The sequence below is a fragment of the Lepus europaeus genome, chromosome 1, assembly GCF_033115175.1.
Source record: "Lepus europaeus isolate LE1 chromosome 1, mLepTim1.pri, whole genome shotgun sequence".
NCBI lineage: Eukaryota > Metazoa > Chordata > Mammalia > Lagomorpha > Leporidae > Lepus > Lepus europaeus.
This window is the reverse complement of record NC_084827.1, coordinates 89,072,669-89,090,914: the sequence shown is the minus strand read 5'-3', so window position 1 is coordinate 89,090,914 and position 18,246 is coordinate 89,072,669. Positions and strand designations below refer to the sequence as shown.

The 18,246-nt window shown below is 36.8% G+C and overlaps 1 pseudogene; it reads right to left on the bottom strand.

The window, feature by feature from the left end:
* Positions 1 to 7,389: 7,389 nt before the first annotated feature.
* Positions 7,390 to 7,510, bottom strand: LOC133768786 (U2 spliceosomal RNA; annotated as a pseudogene).
* Between the last annotated feature and the right edge of the window lie 10,736 nt (positions 7,511 to 18,246).

Genomic DNA, 18,246 nt, shown 5'->3' with positions numbered 1-18,246 from the left:
ATGATACTTAAACTCTGGGACAGGAAAAACATCCAACTGAGTTAAACATAGATTTTGAATAGATTTTAACGACTGAGTTCTCCACTGCTTCGAGTTCAAAAAGATAAGGGGAACCAGTTAAGTAGCCTGAGATGCAGCACCTAGTGAGAGTGCTTGCTCAGTAAAGAATCCTGGAATTATTGGTTATTTCTTTTGTAGGGATGGTCCTTTCCTTTTGCTTTGGGTGGTACTTGTGACAAGGGAGCAGCAGAAGAGAAGGGAGTGCTTCTGTCATTTGGCTCTAAAGGTAGAGTTTCACATGAAGGCATCAGTGTGGAAATGGGGCGCCATCTCTGCCAGATATGTTCTCTCTGAATTCCCGGTTTATCCATAAGGGAAGAGAGTAATCCCACTCCTCTATCTTCCCATATGCCTCTACTTAAAAAGTAGAGTTTTGTGGCTTATCATCTTGTCAAGGTTACTTTTGATATTGTAACTAATTTTATGTCTATTGGTAGAATGTCATGATTTGGCAAGGGGTCGATTCTATGATGATGTGGTTATTTCAGGGGCTATCTCAGGACACTGACTTATTTCAGTGCAAGAGCCTCCACAGAATCACCACCATCACATTACCTAGGTCATGGCAAAGTGTTGAACAAATCCTTCACTCACTCTGGGTTTCCACATTGGGGTGTGTTACTGTCAAGTATTCCACACTGCAAATGTTTCTGAGGCTGCAAATGAAGCCTGACTCATTGTGAACCTGTGAACTCACTCTAGTCACTAGAGCAGATGGAATGTGAACAAAGGTCAAAATAGATTCATCTCAGTAGTACCTCTGCTGACATTGTAAGAGTTACTTAACTGTCTCTATGCCTTCCTCCACAACAAACAACGAAAACAACCAAAGTGGTTGTGAACATATTTAAAGCCACATCTCATTCTGTGCCCACTAGCATTTCTAAGCTTCAAAGAGAAGGCTGCCTTCTTGCTAAACAAATGGTTAATTAGGAATGGCAACAGGAAAGCCTGATACAGGAAAATGGAACTTTCTTTTCCAGGAAATTGTCAACTTTTTGATTTAACAGAGAGTTGCAGAGAAAATTTATTTATATGTTAATGTAAATTTCATTGCCTTTAGAGCACATTTTAGGAGTTTTCTATAATGCACTTATTTTCTTGGATATGTATTACCTTCCATAATAAACTTTGTTTACCTATACTTAGCACTTTGTCAAAGTTAGGTGTTGGGGGAAATAGGTCATGGTAAAAAATTTCCTGTCAATTTTCTTTGAAGTACTCAACACATGGTTGTATATAGTAGTGCAGAGCATAGTTTTAGCAGTCAACAAGAAAAATGGAGAAGACATATGATGCTTAATCAACCTATCCATTTATTTGCACAAACACACATTTATGTATATAATTATATATATTCCCTCCATGTCTACATGGGACTGATTTACAGGACTGCCACTCATAAAACTATAATGTTATGTTGCTCAAATCTCACAGACAGTAATATTTTCATACAACTTATGCACATCCTCCTGTATGTTTCAAATCATCTCTAGATTACTTATAATACCTAATACAATGTAAATTCTAGGTAGTTGTTATGCTATATTGTTTATAGAATAATGACAAGAGAAATTCTATACACATTCAGTGCAGATGTAATTTTCTCCCAAATATTTTCAGTCCTTGGTTGAATCCACAAATGTGGAATCCATGGATATGGGAAATCAACTGTGTATCCTGCATATATGTGCCTGTGTGTATTTATAGGATATGTATGCATACATCCATTTAGGATATATTACATGCATTTATGATGTTTAATCTCTCTCTCTCTCTCTGCCTCTCTCTCTCTCTCCCTCCAGGCTGCAGTAGTTATTTCCAGCTAACTTTGTTATGGAAGTCATTGGAAATGGGTTAAGAAAATACTTTACCAATCTAATGTTGGCAATGTCATAAATGACCTTTAAAAAATGGAAAATGGTTGCCTCCAGTCTAGAATTTAGAAAGGTCAATAGGCAATTTAAAATTAAAAAACCAAGTGTATTTTTACAACTTGTCCATGGAGATAAATTTTTCTTTCTCTCTGCTATGTGAGCTTCCACTGGGCTCTGTTAAGCACAATAGGAATAATAGTTTTGTGATAACAAATCAAAGTAGAATAAAATAATTGGGAAAAACTTTAACAATAGTGAGCAATTATATACCACATTATTAACATAATTAATATAATTAACATAATTTATCCATCATCACAACCCACAGGGCAAGCAGTTTCATGCCTTCATTGCTGACAAATACGTGGAGGCTTCAAAAGAACAGATAATATAACATAGAGTCAACAAAAATATTCAGGAGTGCTGAGACTGGAACCCAATTCTGACTGCAAGGATGGATTTTCCTCTCTGCAACATAAATGATCCAATTAATTGACAATAACTGTTTTCCACACATTTTTTTTTACAGAGAACATACAAAAAGAGTTTGAATGTTGGTGCATGCTTTAATAGAATTATTTTTCTTCCTCTTAGAAACCAAACTAAAAATATCATCAAAAGAGAGTACAATGTTATATATTTAAACCACCATGTTATAATTTTTTGTAAACTGAATGTAAATAATTAGGAGCAGAATATGAGTGTGGCATAAATTGATTTCATTGAATTAATTCTGTAAGACTACACAAGTTTATTCACAAAGTCTTTGAGGCAATATGTATCAGCACAATTTGTAATAAAATTCAAGTAAAAATTTAGACATAATTGAAGAAAACAAAAGAGAAAAGATGACCTAGAGACTCTGATGGAAATGTTACTTGAAAAGATAAACTATTAGGGGATTTCAAAATATTCCTGAAAATGGAATTAAAAGATAAATTTATTTTGGTACAAAAATTTTGAAATTATTTCATAGTTTTTTCATAATATGAAATTTCCATGAAAATTTTAATATGTTAACAAAGAGACTTTTAGTATTGAAATACACCCTTGATGTTGAGTATAATGAAGACAATGAAATTCATTGAGATAACTCCTAGCAGAGCTCCATCAGTCTTGGAAATGATGTGGAGAAAATGTCCTCATATATTTATTTTAGCAAAGAAATCTTAGATTGAGAAGATCCTGGAAAGACAAATTGGACAGCTGTAGACTTTAAAGTAATAGTATAGAAAGAAGAAAAGGGTCTTAGAAAGAACTTGCTCATAAATTATGAATGTGTGTGTGCATGCTTTTGAATGTATGTTGTTGGTGGTAGTGAGAATCTATTAAAGCATATTGGAACAAATTCCAGGTCACTCTCCCTAGGATGGACTCTGCATTGTCAGGCCACTCTTCTTTTTTAAAATTTTATTTATTAATATAAGGAGAATAGATTTCATGTATTTCATAGGTACAATTCCAAGAAGACAACCATATTTCTCTCCTTCCCTCCCTCTCTCTCCCCCTCCCTCAGTTCTTCCCTCCCTTCCTCCTTCTCTCCCTTCCTTCCTTCCTTCCTTCCTTCCTTCCTTCCTTTTTGATGCCAAGTGCTACCCTCTCTTTTCCTGCCTACAGCCTTTAGGCTGTTGTTACATCTTAGAGTACAGGACAGGTTTTTGTTTTTGTTTTTTTTAACAAAGTTAAGTTCTCCTTTACGTACTCCTATCAAGTATTCAATAAAAATTCTTAACCTGAGCATATTCTTCTTATTAACAATAATAAGTATTAAGATTACTTTTGCATGAATATGAGGTGTTTCATGCTGAAAAGAGATTATTCCTGCTCAAAAGCATTATTATGAATAATGATGTGCTAGCTGAAGGACAAAGCGGCAATTTTATCAGGAAGAAACTGTTCTATTTCTACATTTCTTTTCAAAATTAATGTTTATTTTTCTTATTAAAATATTGAAAAGTATGAGGGGAAAAAAGTGAAAAAATACCAAAGATTCCAGCTTCCAGAGATAAGTACTATTAATACTTTGGTGTATTTCTTTGTTTAGTGTTTATATTGATTGGGTACAAGCCATACACAGAATTTTATATTCTACTTTCTGAACATAACAATGTATGGATTCCCCAAGCAATCAATGTTTTTTTTAAAACATTATCAATTCATTAATTATATTTATTGCTTAAATATATCAATACCTAGATATATGCTTTTATTCATTGCTTGCTTTATACTATAACAAAAACTATGCTAAGCTTTTGTAAACAACTTTTAGTGGAGCAAAAGAGTAGATGTTTTGGTCTATTTTCTGAATTTTATGGAAATGCTTCTCGTGCCTTATTTTGTCAAACTAACTGTGTAGAATGTAAATACATGAGTACATAGATATTTCTCTACTTAAATGATCATTGTTGTGAAACAAGTTTGTAAAATGTTGAGTTCAACAAGGGTATATATATTTTTCTCTGTAAGATCTCTCAGAGCCTTTAACATGCAAATATACATTAAGAATGACCAGGTTGTATTGTACCATTTTCCCAAATATCACAGAGCTATTGTTCTGCAGGATTTTAATTTGGAAAGCATTAATATGATTCCGTCTTTTGATTCAGAATATTCTTAACCATGGTAACTAAGAGTTGTTCTACTCTAGTTGTATTAGTCAAGGTAACATAGGCTATACTGAAGTAGTTACAAACACACACTGAAATCTCTAAGGCTTAACACAACAAAGTTTCAACCCTTTTTCATGTCATTGTACATGGGAGGTCACTCTCTTACGTGTTTCTGTTTCAAACCGTGCCCTTAACCTCTTTCTTCCATGTTCAATTGGTGAGAATTAGTCACAGGCTTTGCCTAGACCACTTAAATTCTTGTGACTGGGAAAGATTCAAGAACATGTAAATGTTTGGTAAATAATAGTTCTGCATTATAGTTTTTTTAAAAAATAACATGATGAATTTTGGTAAGTGCATATTTGGAAATTGTTGGCATGATAATTTTTAGCCTTATTAATATTATAATTTGCTTAATAAATATCCCAACATTAAACTCTTCATAGTCATCAAACCCTTTACTAAGAGGAGAAATAATTAGCTTAATGTTCTGTTGAATTAGATTTGATAGTATTTGAATCTAGTAGTTTATATCTATATTCATGAATGAGATTGGTTTATAATTTTTGTATTCAATGTTTTTGTTATGTTATTATCATGATTTTACTATGGAAAGTTTTACATATATGTATATATTGAGCAAACTTTATGTTGGGATAATTGTATGTTTGCATACACTGAATCCCATGCATTCATTACCCAGTTTTTCCAATGTTAGTATCTTGCAAAGCTATACTGAAATTAAAACTGGTGTGTTGGCCTGATGACTCTATATAAAGAACATTTCCATTACCACAGGATCCCTCATGTTGCACTTTTATGGCCACACTCACTTCTTTTCTACACTCACTCTATTCTTAACCCCTGGCAACAGTGAATCTGTTCTCCATTTCTTACTCTTTTTTAAAAAAACATTTATTTATTTATTTGGAAGGCAAAGTGGCAGAGGGGAGAGGAGATCTTCCATCTGTGGGCTCACTCCTCAAATGGCTGCAACAGCTAGGACTGGGTCAGGCCAAAGCCAAGAGCCCAGAACTCCATATGAGTCACCCATGTGGATGGTAGAGTTCTAAATGTTTGGGCCATTATCTGTTGCTTTCCAAGGCATACTAGCAGGAGCTGGATCAGAAGCGGAACAGCCAGGACTTGAACTAGCACTCAGATATGGGATGGTGGTATCCTAGGAAGCAGCTTAACCCCACTGTATCACAATGTCTGCCTCATTTGGTCTTCATTTCTATAACTTGTCATTTCAAGAATGTTTTGTTAGTGGACTCATACAGCATATAAACTTTTGAAGATAATTATCTGGAGATTCCTACAGATTGTTGCATGTATCAACAATTTGTTCTCTTTTATTGCTTAGTAGTAGTCTGTGCATAGATGTATCACAATTATTTTTATCTCATTAAAAGAATATCTGCATTGTTTCTATTTTTGGGCTATTATAAACAAGTAAGCTGCGATTAACATGCATGTTATGAACACAAGTTTACTTAACTGAGATAAATGCACAGGACTGAAATTTCTGAGATGTATGATACTCACATGCTTGGCTTTATAAAGGAATTACCATATTGATTTTCAGAACTACAAACCTGACTCACACCTGAGTAATCTGCACATGATCCAGTTCCCTTTTTATCCTTGCTTGCACCTAGTGTTATCTCTTTTTTATGTTAGCCATTCTAATAGGCATATAGTAATAGCTCATGGTTGTTCTAATTTATGTATTACTTAATGGCTAATTGTGTTGAACATCATTTTATATGATTTTTGCTATCCCTATACCTTCTTTAGTGAACTCTTTGTTCATTCATTTGTGACTATTTTCTAATTGTGTATTTTGCACACATTTTGAGAGTTCTTTATATATATATATTATTTATACTAGCTCTTTGTCAGATATATGGTTTACAAATATTTTCTCCCAGTGTGTAGGTTGTCTTTTCATCCTCTCAACAGAGTCTTTCTCAGAGGGAGGGAGAGGGAGAGGGGGAGGGAGAGGGAGGGGGAAGGGGAGGGGAGGGAGAGGGAAGAGGGGAGGAGGAGGGGGGAGGGAGAGGGAGAGGGAGGGGAGAGGGGGTGGGGGGAGGGGAAGGGAGAGAGAGGGGAGAGGGGGAGGGGGAGGGGGAGGGGGAAACAGGAAAGAGATTCTGGCCCCAATTACCACAGATGGTACTGGGTTGGAGAGGAAGACAGCAGCCAGAAACTCAATTTAGGTTCTCTATGTAAGCGACAGGAACCCAATTACTTGAACCATCGCTGCTGTCACCCTATCACCAGGGTCTTTATTAACAGAAAACTGGGACTGGAGCCTTATATGGGTATGGAACCCAAGTATTTTCACGTGAATTGTGAGCATCTTGACTGGCTTCCCGACTGCTAGGCTAAAGGCCTGCTCCCAAAGCTTTAATTTTGATGATATTCCATTGATTATTTGTTAAGTCTAAGAACTCTGTCTAGACCTTGATCTGAAAAAAATTTCTTCCATATTTTTTCCTCAAAAGTCTTACAATTTCACAATTTACCCATAAGTCTGTGGGCCACTTTGATATAATTTGTAACTAAGGCGTGAGATTTAAGTCAAATGTTTTGTTTTTTATTTTTTGGTTTCTGTAGATGTGCAATACTGCCAGTACTATTTGTTGAAAAACAATCCTTTCTACATTGAGTGGCATTTGCTCCATTGTCAGAATTCATTTAGACATATTTGTGTTGATCTCTTTCTGGTTTCTCTATTCTCTTCTGTTTGTGTGTGGGTTGGTTTGCCCAATAGTACCACACAGTCTTGTCTACTCTAGCTATACCCAATGTCTTGACATCAAATATACTTATTATTCATATATTATTATTCCTTTCCAAAATTGTTGGAGCTACTCCAGTTCCTTATAAGTAATTATAAGTAATTACTGATAAGAACAGATACTACACTTGATCTTAGCCAAAAGGACGAGAAGCAATAATAAGTAATTACTATAAATAATTTTATCTCTACAAAAAAATTGGTGGAATTATAAGTAATCTCATCTATACAAAAATATGTTAAGTAATTATAAGTAATTATCTATAATCTTATAAGTAATCTATAAGAAATATTGGTTGGCCGGCGCTGTGGCTAAACAGGCTAATCCTCCGCCTCGCAGCACCGGCACACCAGGTTCTAGTCCCAGTCAGGGCACCGGATTCTGTCCCGGTTGCCCCTCTTCCAGGCCAGCTCTCTGCTGTGGCCAGGGAGTGCAGTGGAGGATGGCCCAGGTGCTTGGGCCCTGCACCCCATGGGAGACCAGGATAAGCACCTGGCTCCTGCCTTCGGATCAGCGCGGTGCACTGGCCGCAGCGCGCTGGCCGTGGCGGCCATTGGAGGGTGAACCAATGGCAAAAGGAAGACCTTCCTTTCTGTCTCTCTCTCTCACTATCCACTCTGCCTGTCAGAAAAAAAAAAGAAAGAAAGAAATATTGGTGGAATTTGGTAGGAATTGCATCACACTGAAATTTGTGGAAAATGAATATCTACTTTTTAAAGTCTTCCTACTCACAACTGCAGTATATATGTCTATTTCTTTAGATAATTGATTTTTTATTAGTGTTGTATAGCTTTTAGTAAAGGAGTTGTATATGCAATCCATTATAATTATATTTAAGTATTTTATTTTGGTAGGGTGATTGTACATTTTTAACTTCAATGTACCTGTGTGCTCTTTTTCAATCTGTACGCTTTTTTTTTAAGATTTATTTTTATTTATTTGAAAGAACCATAGAGAAGTAGAGATAGACAGAGGGAGAAAGGTCTTCCATACACTGTGGTTCATTCCCCAAATGGCTGTCCCCAAATGGCTGCAATGGCCAGAGCTGAGCCAATCCAAAGCCAGGAACCAGGAACTTTCTCCAGGTCTCCCAAGTAGGAGTAAAGGTCCAAAAACTTGAGCCATTGTCTGCTGCTTTCCCAGGTGCTTTTGCAGAGAGCTGGATTGGAAGTGGAGCAGCCAGGACTTGAACCAGTGACCATATGGGATGCTGGTACTGCAGGCTGGAGATTTAATCTGCTGTGCCTTCCTTGCTTTATTACACTTGCTCGAACATTCTTCCCCATGTTGAATATGAGTGATGAGAGCAGACATCTTTGCATTATTCTTTTTTTTAAAGATTTATTTATTTTATCTGAAAGAGTCACAGAGAGGAAGAGGGATACGTGAAGAGCGAGGTCTTCCATCTGATTCACTCCCCAGTTGGCCCCAGTGGCCAGGGTTGGGCCAGGGCAAAGCCAGAAGGCAGGGACCTAAGCACTTGGACAATCTTCTGCTGCCTTCCTAGGCACATTAGCAGGGAGCTGGATTGGAAGTGGAGCAGTTGGGAGTTGAACTGATGCCCATATGGGATGCTGGCACTGCAGGCAGTGGCTTTGCCTGCTCCACCAGAACACTGGCCCTACTTTGTTCTTTATCTTGTGGCAAAGCACTTAGTCTTTTTCCAACAAGTATGATAACTAGGTATGAGAATTTTGTAGAGGGTTTTTATCAAGTTGTAGATATTTTCCTGTATTCATATTCTGAGAGTTTAGTGTTTAATTTGTCCATATGTTTTTTCACATTACATCAATTGATATAATCCTGTGATTTTTCTTCTTTGCTTGTTAGTTTGATGCCTTAATCCATTTTTATGCTGCTAAATATAACATATTATCTGAGGTTGGGTAATTTATGAAGAATAAAAATCTATTTCGCAGAGTCTGGAGGCTTGGAAGTCCAGGATCAAGGTGCTAGCAGGTTTCTTGTCTGATGCGAACCCAAACTCTGTCTCCAAGGTATTTTGAACTCTGCATCCTTCAGAAAGGAGAAACGATATTCCTCACATGGCAGAAGAGACAAAGAGTGTCAATCCAATCTCGTAAGTCCTCTGCCTTGGAGGCTTTAAACCATTTATGAGAGCAGAGACTTCATGACTTAAATAATTCACATCAGTCCCTATTTTTCAACTCTGTTTCACTGGAGATAAGTTTTGACAAGAGTTTTAAAGAGTTTTATTTATTTATTCATTGCCAATCTCTGTCTTAGAACTGGTGTATTTAGACCATTTTTGTTTATTATAATTATTTTCCATGTTAAAGTTTAGACACTTAAACCATAGTATATGGTGAATTGCAATGATACATTTTCAAATATTGAACCAATCTACATCACTAGAATAAATCTCATTTGGCCATGGATAGCATTCTTTTTATATACTGCCCTATTTGCTAATGCTGCCTTCAGACTTCATGTATCTAAAGTCATTAGAGCAATTGGTCTGTATTTTTCTTTATTTGTACTGTTTTTGACTGGTTTAGACATTAGGGTAATTCCAGTTAATATCCTTCCTCTTCAATTTTTTTTTTCTTTAAGATGCTGTATACAATTTCTGTTACTCCATTTTCAAGCATTTCATAGAATTCTTTAGTGAAATAATCTGGCTTCTTGACTTCCTTTGAGGAATTATAAAGTCAAATTAAATTAAATTAACTAGTTTAATTTAATTTGATAGTTAAAGAGTTGAACAAATTCTGTGTTTCATATTGGGTGAGTTTGGTAGTTAGTGCTTTTAAAGGAATTGGCCTATTTCATCTAAGTTGTCAAATTTTATGCATAGAATTATTTGTAGTATATCATTTTAACTTTTTGATGTCTGCCAGATCTTTATTGATATCTCCTGTTTCATTTCTGTTGTTGGAAATTTGTACCTTCTATGTTTTTCTTCATCAGTCTTACTAATAGTTTGTTAATTCTATTGATGTTTTTGAAGTTCAACTCTTTGATTCATTGACATCTCCATGATTTTGTGCTTCAATTTCATCAGTTCCTGCTCTTATGTATATTGTTTCCTCCACTCTTTTTATATTTTATTTTAGTCTTCCTTTTTTAGATTCCCAATGAGGTAGTTTATCTGACTGACTTGAGACCTTTCTTTTTTCTTATCGTGTTATATTTAGTGCTATAAAATTCCCTCTCAGCACTCCATTAACCACACATTTTGAAATGTTCTGTTTTAATTTTCATTCAGTTCAGTATTTAAAAAATCCCTATAGACTTCTTCTTTAGCTTATGGATTATTCAGAAATATCTTGTTTAATTTTCAGGTATATAGAGATTTTCCTTACCTTTCTGCTATTGATTCTATTTAATATCTTTGAGGTCAGAGAGCATACTATCCACTAATTCAATTATTTCCTTTAAACTTATTGAGATTTGTCTTACAGCCCAGAATATGTTCTTTCTTTTTCTTTTTTATTTATATTTTTTGACAGGCAGAGTGGACAGTGAGAGAGAGAGAGAGACAGAGAGAAAGGTCTTCCTTTTCCGTTGGTTCACCCCCCCAGTGGCCGTTGCGGCTGGCACGCTGATCCAAAGCCAGCAGCCAGGTGCTTCTCCTGGTCTCCCATACGGGTGCAGGGCCCAAGCACTTGGACCATCCTCCACTGCACTCCCGGGCCACAGCAGAGAGTTGGACTGAAAGAGGAGTGACCCGGACAGAATCCGGCACCCAAACCGGGACTAGAACCCGGTGTGCCGGTGCTGCAGGTGGAGGATTAGCCTAGTGAGACGCGGCGCCGGCCCAGACTATGTGTTCTTTCTTACTATATATTCCAAGATCACTTGTAAGGTAAACTGTTATATAAATGTTGATCTCTAGGTTTATGATATTTTTAAGTTTTTCCAGATTCTTATTGATTTTCTATTTTTGTGTGAGAGGAGAATAGATATCTCCAACTATTATTGTGGGTTTTTCTATTTCCTCTTCAGTTCTACTGGTTTTTGCATATTTTGTAGCTTTATTCTTTGGTGCATTTAGATTTACATTTAGGATTGCTATGCCTTCTTGGTGTATGGACTCTTTTTTTTTTCTTTCTATAATGTTCTTCACTACCTCTGATAATTTTGTTTATTCTGTAGTTTATTTTATATGGCATAGTATAACTAGTCCTCCTCTCCTTGGTTAATATTTAGTAAATTATCATCTAATTATATTTGAAATGAATTTCTTATAGACAGCATATATTTGGGTTATAGTTTGTAAACTCACTGCCAATCTCTGTCTTATAACTAGTATATTTAGACCTTTTCATTGAATGTAATTATTGCTATTTTAGAGTTTAAATATACTTTTTTTTCTTTGTATTTCTTTTTTTAATTTTATTTAATTTTCTTTTATTTTTAATTTTTTTGACAGGCAGAGTGGACAGTGAGAGAGAGAGAGACAGAGAGAAAGGTCTTCCTTTTTCCGTTGGTTCACCCCACAATGGCCGCTGTGGCCGGTGCATCACGCTGATCCAAAGGTAGGAGCCAGGTGCTTATCCTGGTCTCCCATGGGGTGCAGGGCCCAAGCACCTGGGCCATCCTCCACTGCACTCCCTGGCCACAGCAAGAGCTGGCCTGGAAGAGGGGCAACCGGGACAGAATCCAGTGCCCCGACTGAGACTAGAACCCAGTGTGCCGGCGGCGCTGCAGGAGGAGGATTAGCTTATTGAACCGCAGCACCGGCTTTATTGAGCCGCAGCACCGGATTCTTTGTATTTCTTTTTCCTACCTTTCTATTGGTTACTTGAATAAGTTCTTTTATAATTCCATTTTAATTTATTATTGTGGCTTTTTTAAAGATTTGTTTATTTGAAAGGCAGAGTCATTGAGAGAGAAGGAGACACACACACACACACACAGAGAGAGAGAGAGGAAGGGAGAGAAAGAGAGAGAAATCGTACAACCACTGGTTCAGTCTCCAGATGGCCACAATGACTGGGGCTGAGCTGTGCTGAGGCCAGGAGCCTGGAACTCCATCCAGGTCTTCATCTGTGTGACAGGGGCTCAAGTGTTTGGGACATCTCCTGCTGCTTTCCCAGATGTATTAGCAGGAAGCTGACTCAGGAGCAGAGCAGGCAGGACTCCAATTGGCACTGCAGTATGGGATGCTGGTCTCTAAGGTGGTGGCTTCCCTGATGTTTCTTTTGCAGCATTTTCTTTAGTGGTTGCTGCAAGTATTATGTAAATTACCACTGTCAATAGATGTCAACATTTTACTTGTTCAAGTTAAATATTGAAATCTTCTTCCATGTCATTTTACCCTCCCCAATTTATAATGATTATTCAAATATTTTCTTCATATACATTTAGAATCATATCAGACAGGACTATAACTTTATTTTAAACATCAAATATAATTTAGAACACTCAAGCAAAGAAAGCAAATTATATTTATTCATATTTTGTTTGCCAGGGTTTTTCTTTTTGTTGTTCCAAAGATCCTAACTTTATCATTTTCTTTTGTAGGAATTTCCTCTAGACATTCTTTAGCATTGGTCTTCTGAAGACAAATTCACTTAATTATACTTTACCTGAGAAAGTCTTGAGTTCCCCTTTATTTTTGAAGGATATTTGGTCAGGAAATCACTGTAGTTAAAATTATTTTTTTACAGTGTAGTTGAGCTGTTTCTATTTCACCACCTTTAAGACTTATTTCTTGTTTTTCTTTGCTGAAAGTTGACTCTGACATGTCCAGGTGTGAATTTTGTAGTGTGTTTCCTGTTTAGAGTTTGCTTTGCTTACTGAGTCTGTAAACTTATGTCTCTTGCAAAATCTGGAGAAGTTTTACCTGTTATTTCTTTGAGGTTTCCAGCTTCTTCAGGTGTGACTTTGAAATGTCTGAGGCCTACAGAAAACCCATGGAAGTAATCACCATGTTGTTTCCTGGGTCCTGAGTGTCCTATTCAGTTTTCCTTCTCTCTGCCTTTCAGAAATTTTCAAATGTTTGTTTCATACACAATGTGTATTTATTTTATTTTTATTAAAAGTTTTTAACATAGATGCACAAATTGCATATGTTCATAGAGTACCATGTGTTGCTACATTGCATATATATAACTGGTATAATATTCAATAAAGGTAAATATATTCATCCTTTCAAGCATTTAATAGTTTTTAATAATGAAAACATCCAAAATCCTATCCTGTAGTTTTTAAAATAGAGGAATATGCAATACATTATCTATAGTCACTCTACTGTGCAATAGACCCCCAGAACTTCTTATTCCTATCTAGTTGTAGCCTATAATCTGTCAATCAATCTTTCCCTATCTATTCCGCCCTTCTTCCCTCTCCATTATATTTCTAACTTCTATGAGATCACCTACTTTTAGATTGCACATTTGAGTGAGATCATGTAATACTTGTCTTTCTGTGCTTGGCTTATTTCATAACATAATGGCCTCCAATTCCATCCATATTGCTGCAAATGACAAGATTTCATGTCAATTATGACTAAGTAATATTCTATTGTGTTTATGTATCATATTTTCTTTATCCATTCATCGGTGGATGGACATTTGGCTTATTTCCATTTCTTGACTATTATGAATTATGCTTTAGTAAGCATGGGAGTACAGATGTCTCCTCAAAAGAATTATTCCATTTCCCTGTGTATATACTGAGGAGTGAGATTTCTGGACAATATGATAGTTCTATTTTTAGTTTCTTGAGAAACTTCCATACTATTTTCCACAATGGCTCTACAAGTTTACCTACCCACCAACAGTGTGCAAAGATTCCTTTTTCTCCACATCCTCACCAACAATTATTATCTTTTGTCTTTTTGATGATACCCAATCTTATTGGAGTGAAGTGATATCTCTTTGTGCTTTTTATTTGCTTTTTAATGATTAGTCATGTTAATATCCTTTCGTCTATCAGTTGACTGTTAGTACTTTAAGTACTGACCATAGGAATTAGGCAAGAGAAAGAAATAAAGGGCATCCAAACTGTAAAGAAGGATGTCAGATTTTCTTCATCTAGATGACATGAACTTATATCTATAAAACAAAGAGTAAAGTATGTAGAATTTTGAAAGCAAATTCAATATCAAGCGTAATCTATTTAGAATATATGATTAGCCATATTCCCATATTAAAATTTTTCAAAAGTCTGAAATTCCTATTCTGTTGGAAATTTCCACCTGAAATCTACAGTAAAATTTTAATCCATGCAAAAAAAGGTGAATATCTACACAGTTTGGGGATTTGTTTTGTTGTCTTGAGAATATTGCAAGGGATGTCCAGAGCACATAAAGAAATAGCATGACTCTGTTGTCTGCTGAATCCCATCTTCTGTAAGGTTAAGGAGGCCATTAATAAGTTCTTTTCAGGAATTCAACAAGCCATTCTAGTTCTTCAGTGTTCTACTGCTTAAAAACCCAAGTCAAATTATATATAAATATAAATGCACAAAACCTCTAGATTAAAACAATTTCTGTCACTCTTTCAGGAATTGATTTTGACCCACAGTGAGTTTTGAAGTCCAATCCAACCTGAACAGACTTACAGCAGCCTATTTTCCCTCTGCTCTCTCCAAGAAATGTAGAAGATAATGTTTTTGAAGAATGTCCAAATTCCTTGTTGGAGATAAGCTTCCTCAATTGATTTTGAGCCTCTTATGTGACAGGTATATCTGGATATTAAATTTTTTTTTCTGACTTAGTACATTTCTCAAACTCAGTATACTTTAACATAATCCTTTATTGTGTATTCTACAAATCTTCTCTAATCTGAAGGGATTATTGTAAAATTGTGCTTTTAACCCTTGATGCATGTTTTTTTTCTACACATTAAGCTTAGTTTGAGAGGAATATAGCATGATGGTAATGACCATTGCTTACAGAGTCAGAGGCATGGGTTTGGACTTTCACTCCATCTCTTAGCATATTGTTATATATATATTTGTTATTATTGTTATTTAATGTAATAATCGATACAAGTTGTTCTTTTAAGTTGATATGACTGTTTCTCTTACAGAAAAGAATTTACTTCTTTTTTAAAAAAGATTTTTATTTATTTATTTGAGAGGTAGAGTTACAGACAGAGAGAGGAAGAGACAGAGAGAAAGATCTTTCTTCTGTTGGTTCACTCCCCAAATGGCCGCAACAGCAGGAGCTGTGCCAATCCGAAGCCAGGAGCCAGGAACGCCTTCCTGATCTCCCACGCAGGTGCAGGGGCCCAAGCACTCGGACCATCTTCTACTGCTTTCCCAGGCTACAGCAGAGAGCTGGATTGGAAGAGGAGCAGCTGGGACTAGAACCAGCACCCATATGGGATGTCAGCACTGCAAGCGTAGGATTAACCTACTGTGCCATGGTGCCGGCTCCAAGAATTGGCTTCTTATAGATCTCTCAGAAAACTTCCTAAGTCATAAAGATTACTTCTGAGAAATAAAATATTTCATTATTTCAAAAATGTTGCTAAGCAGGCATTTAGCCTAGTGGTTAAGATGCCCAGGCTCCAAGTCAGAGTACCTTGGTTCAATTCCCGGTTCTGACTTCTGATTACAGCTTTCTGACAATATATACCAGATATGAGGCCCAAGTGATTGGATCTCTGTCACCTGTGTCAGTCACCTGGCTTGAATTCCCAGCTCTTGGCTTTAGCTAGGGCCTTCCCTAGACTGTTGTAGGCATTGGGGAATGAACCAGCGGAAAGGAGCTTTGTCTGTATCTAAAATAGATATATAAATATGTAAAAGTGTTGCTAATGTTTTAAGCCTATTTTATTTCTAAATATTCTTTATGACTCTATTTTAAAAAGATTTTATTGATTTATTTGAAAGTCAGAGTTACACAGAGAGAGGAGAGGCAGAGAGACAGAGAGAGAGAGAGAGAGTCTTCCATCGCTGGTTCACTCCCCCATTGGCTGCAATGGCCAGAGCTGTGCTGATCTGAAGCCAGGAGCCAGGAACTTATTCTGGGTCTCCCATACAGCTGCAGGAGCCCAAGGACTTGGGCCATCTTCTACTGCTTTCCCAGGCCATAGCAGAGAGCTGGATTGGAAGTGGAACACCTGGGACTCGAACCGGTGCCTATATGAGATGCTGGCACTGGAGGTGGCAGCTTTACCTGCTACACCACAGTGCTGGTCCCCTATGAATCTTATATTCAACAGAAATGTATCCTGGGAGGACATCAACAAGGAGGATGAATAACTGCTGTAAAGGTTTAACTCTTGTTACGTTTAACAATTAATCTTATCTTTAATTACATTCCCAAGGATATTTGAGGTTTTATTTTTTTTTCCAGCAATTATTTCCAACTATTATTGTCGGCCCTCTTCCACCTGTGTCCACTGATGCAGCAAAAATACCAACAAGTGGATTTTATTGCTCTGATTTTAAACTGAATCTTGTGGCTGTTTTCATTGTAATTCAAGACACAGTTTAATCCCTTTGCTTAGAAGCTATTAGAGTGAAAATGTCCATGTTGCAGATTTACTTTTTGACAATGATGCATGGGAAGATTATTCTGCAAGAATCAGAAAATATGATACATGCTGGAAGAAAATCAATGTAACAACCAGTTGAAATAAAGAACACCCAATCCCACATGCTAACAAAGTGGGGATTCCTTTCTAGAGCTTTGTACTATGCAAGGGATACTTGTCTGGTGCAACTAGAAGTTGTCTCTGGGACCGTCACACTTGGAATTCCAGCAGATTACCCTATCATCAAGTCATCAGTATGCTGCTATTTGAATAAACACAGCTGTTGTTTTCCAAGAAATATGGCTAGGAGCAGTAAGGGAAAAAAGGGTGATTAGTGCAATTGAAATGGAGGGGTACTCAGGACGGCAAATATATATGAGAATTTTAGTTTCTGCGTAGTCTATTTACCATGCTGTCACTTTGCAGTGAGGGAGTAATGATCCCCTCTCTAAATCCTTGGTGCTTATTGCATTTTACTATTTGCCTAATATTTTTAAAAGATTTATTTGTTTATTTGAAAGGCAGATTACTGACAGGCAGAGGCAGAGAGAGAGAGAGAGAGAGAGAAAGAGAGAGGTCCTCTATCTTCTGGTTCTCTCTCCAAATGGCTGCAATGGCTGGAGCTGGGCTGATATAAAGCCTGGAGTCTGGAGCTTCTTCCAGGTCTCCCATGTGGGTGCATGGGCCCAAGGACTTGGGCCATCTTCTATTGCTTTTCAGGCCATCAAGCAGACTTGATGATCCATAGCTGGAACAGAAGTAGAGTACCTGGGACTCCAACTGGCACCCATATGGGAGGCCAGCACTGCAGGCAGCGGCCTTTCCTGCTACGGCACAGCACCAACCCCTATTTCCCTAATATTAATTATGAATATTTCTCATAATTAAATTAACATACATTTCAATTTATATGAACTTGTGCAATGTCTTATCCAAATAACCTTAGATTTTTCATGGCAATGTGTTCTACAGACCCATATATTGGAATAGCTGAATAGGAATGATGAAAATTGCACTGACGAGCTTCTTTTGTTTCTTGACCTTGGAACACCTGAACAATGAAGATGTCATGTCTCAGAACCAGGAAAAGATTTGTTTTAGGGTGGGGGTCAAAGAGATCCTTCAGTATGTTGTAATGAAGAGTGATGGGTCAAAGATTAGACAGAAGCCAGTGGTGTGGCCACCTGCCAGGAATTCCCTCCCCTGGATCTCACCTTTATCTGTAAGCACTTGAGATGAGATGATGTGATCTTTAAGGCATCTTCCTATTCCATGAGGCTTTTGATTTAGGCTTTTATTATTCGGGTCTGACATTCATTGCTGAGGAACACATTTATTACAGTGGTTCGTTAGAACTGGTAGTCATCATCTTTATAAATAAACAAACATGCACGCATTCTAGCTGTTTTTCTGCTTTTAGTATAAATGAAGACAC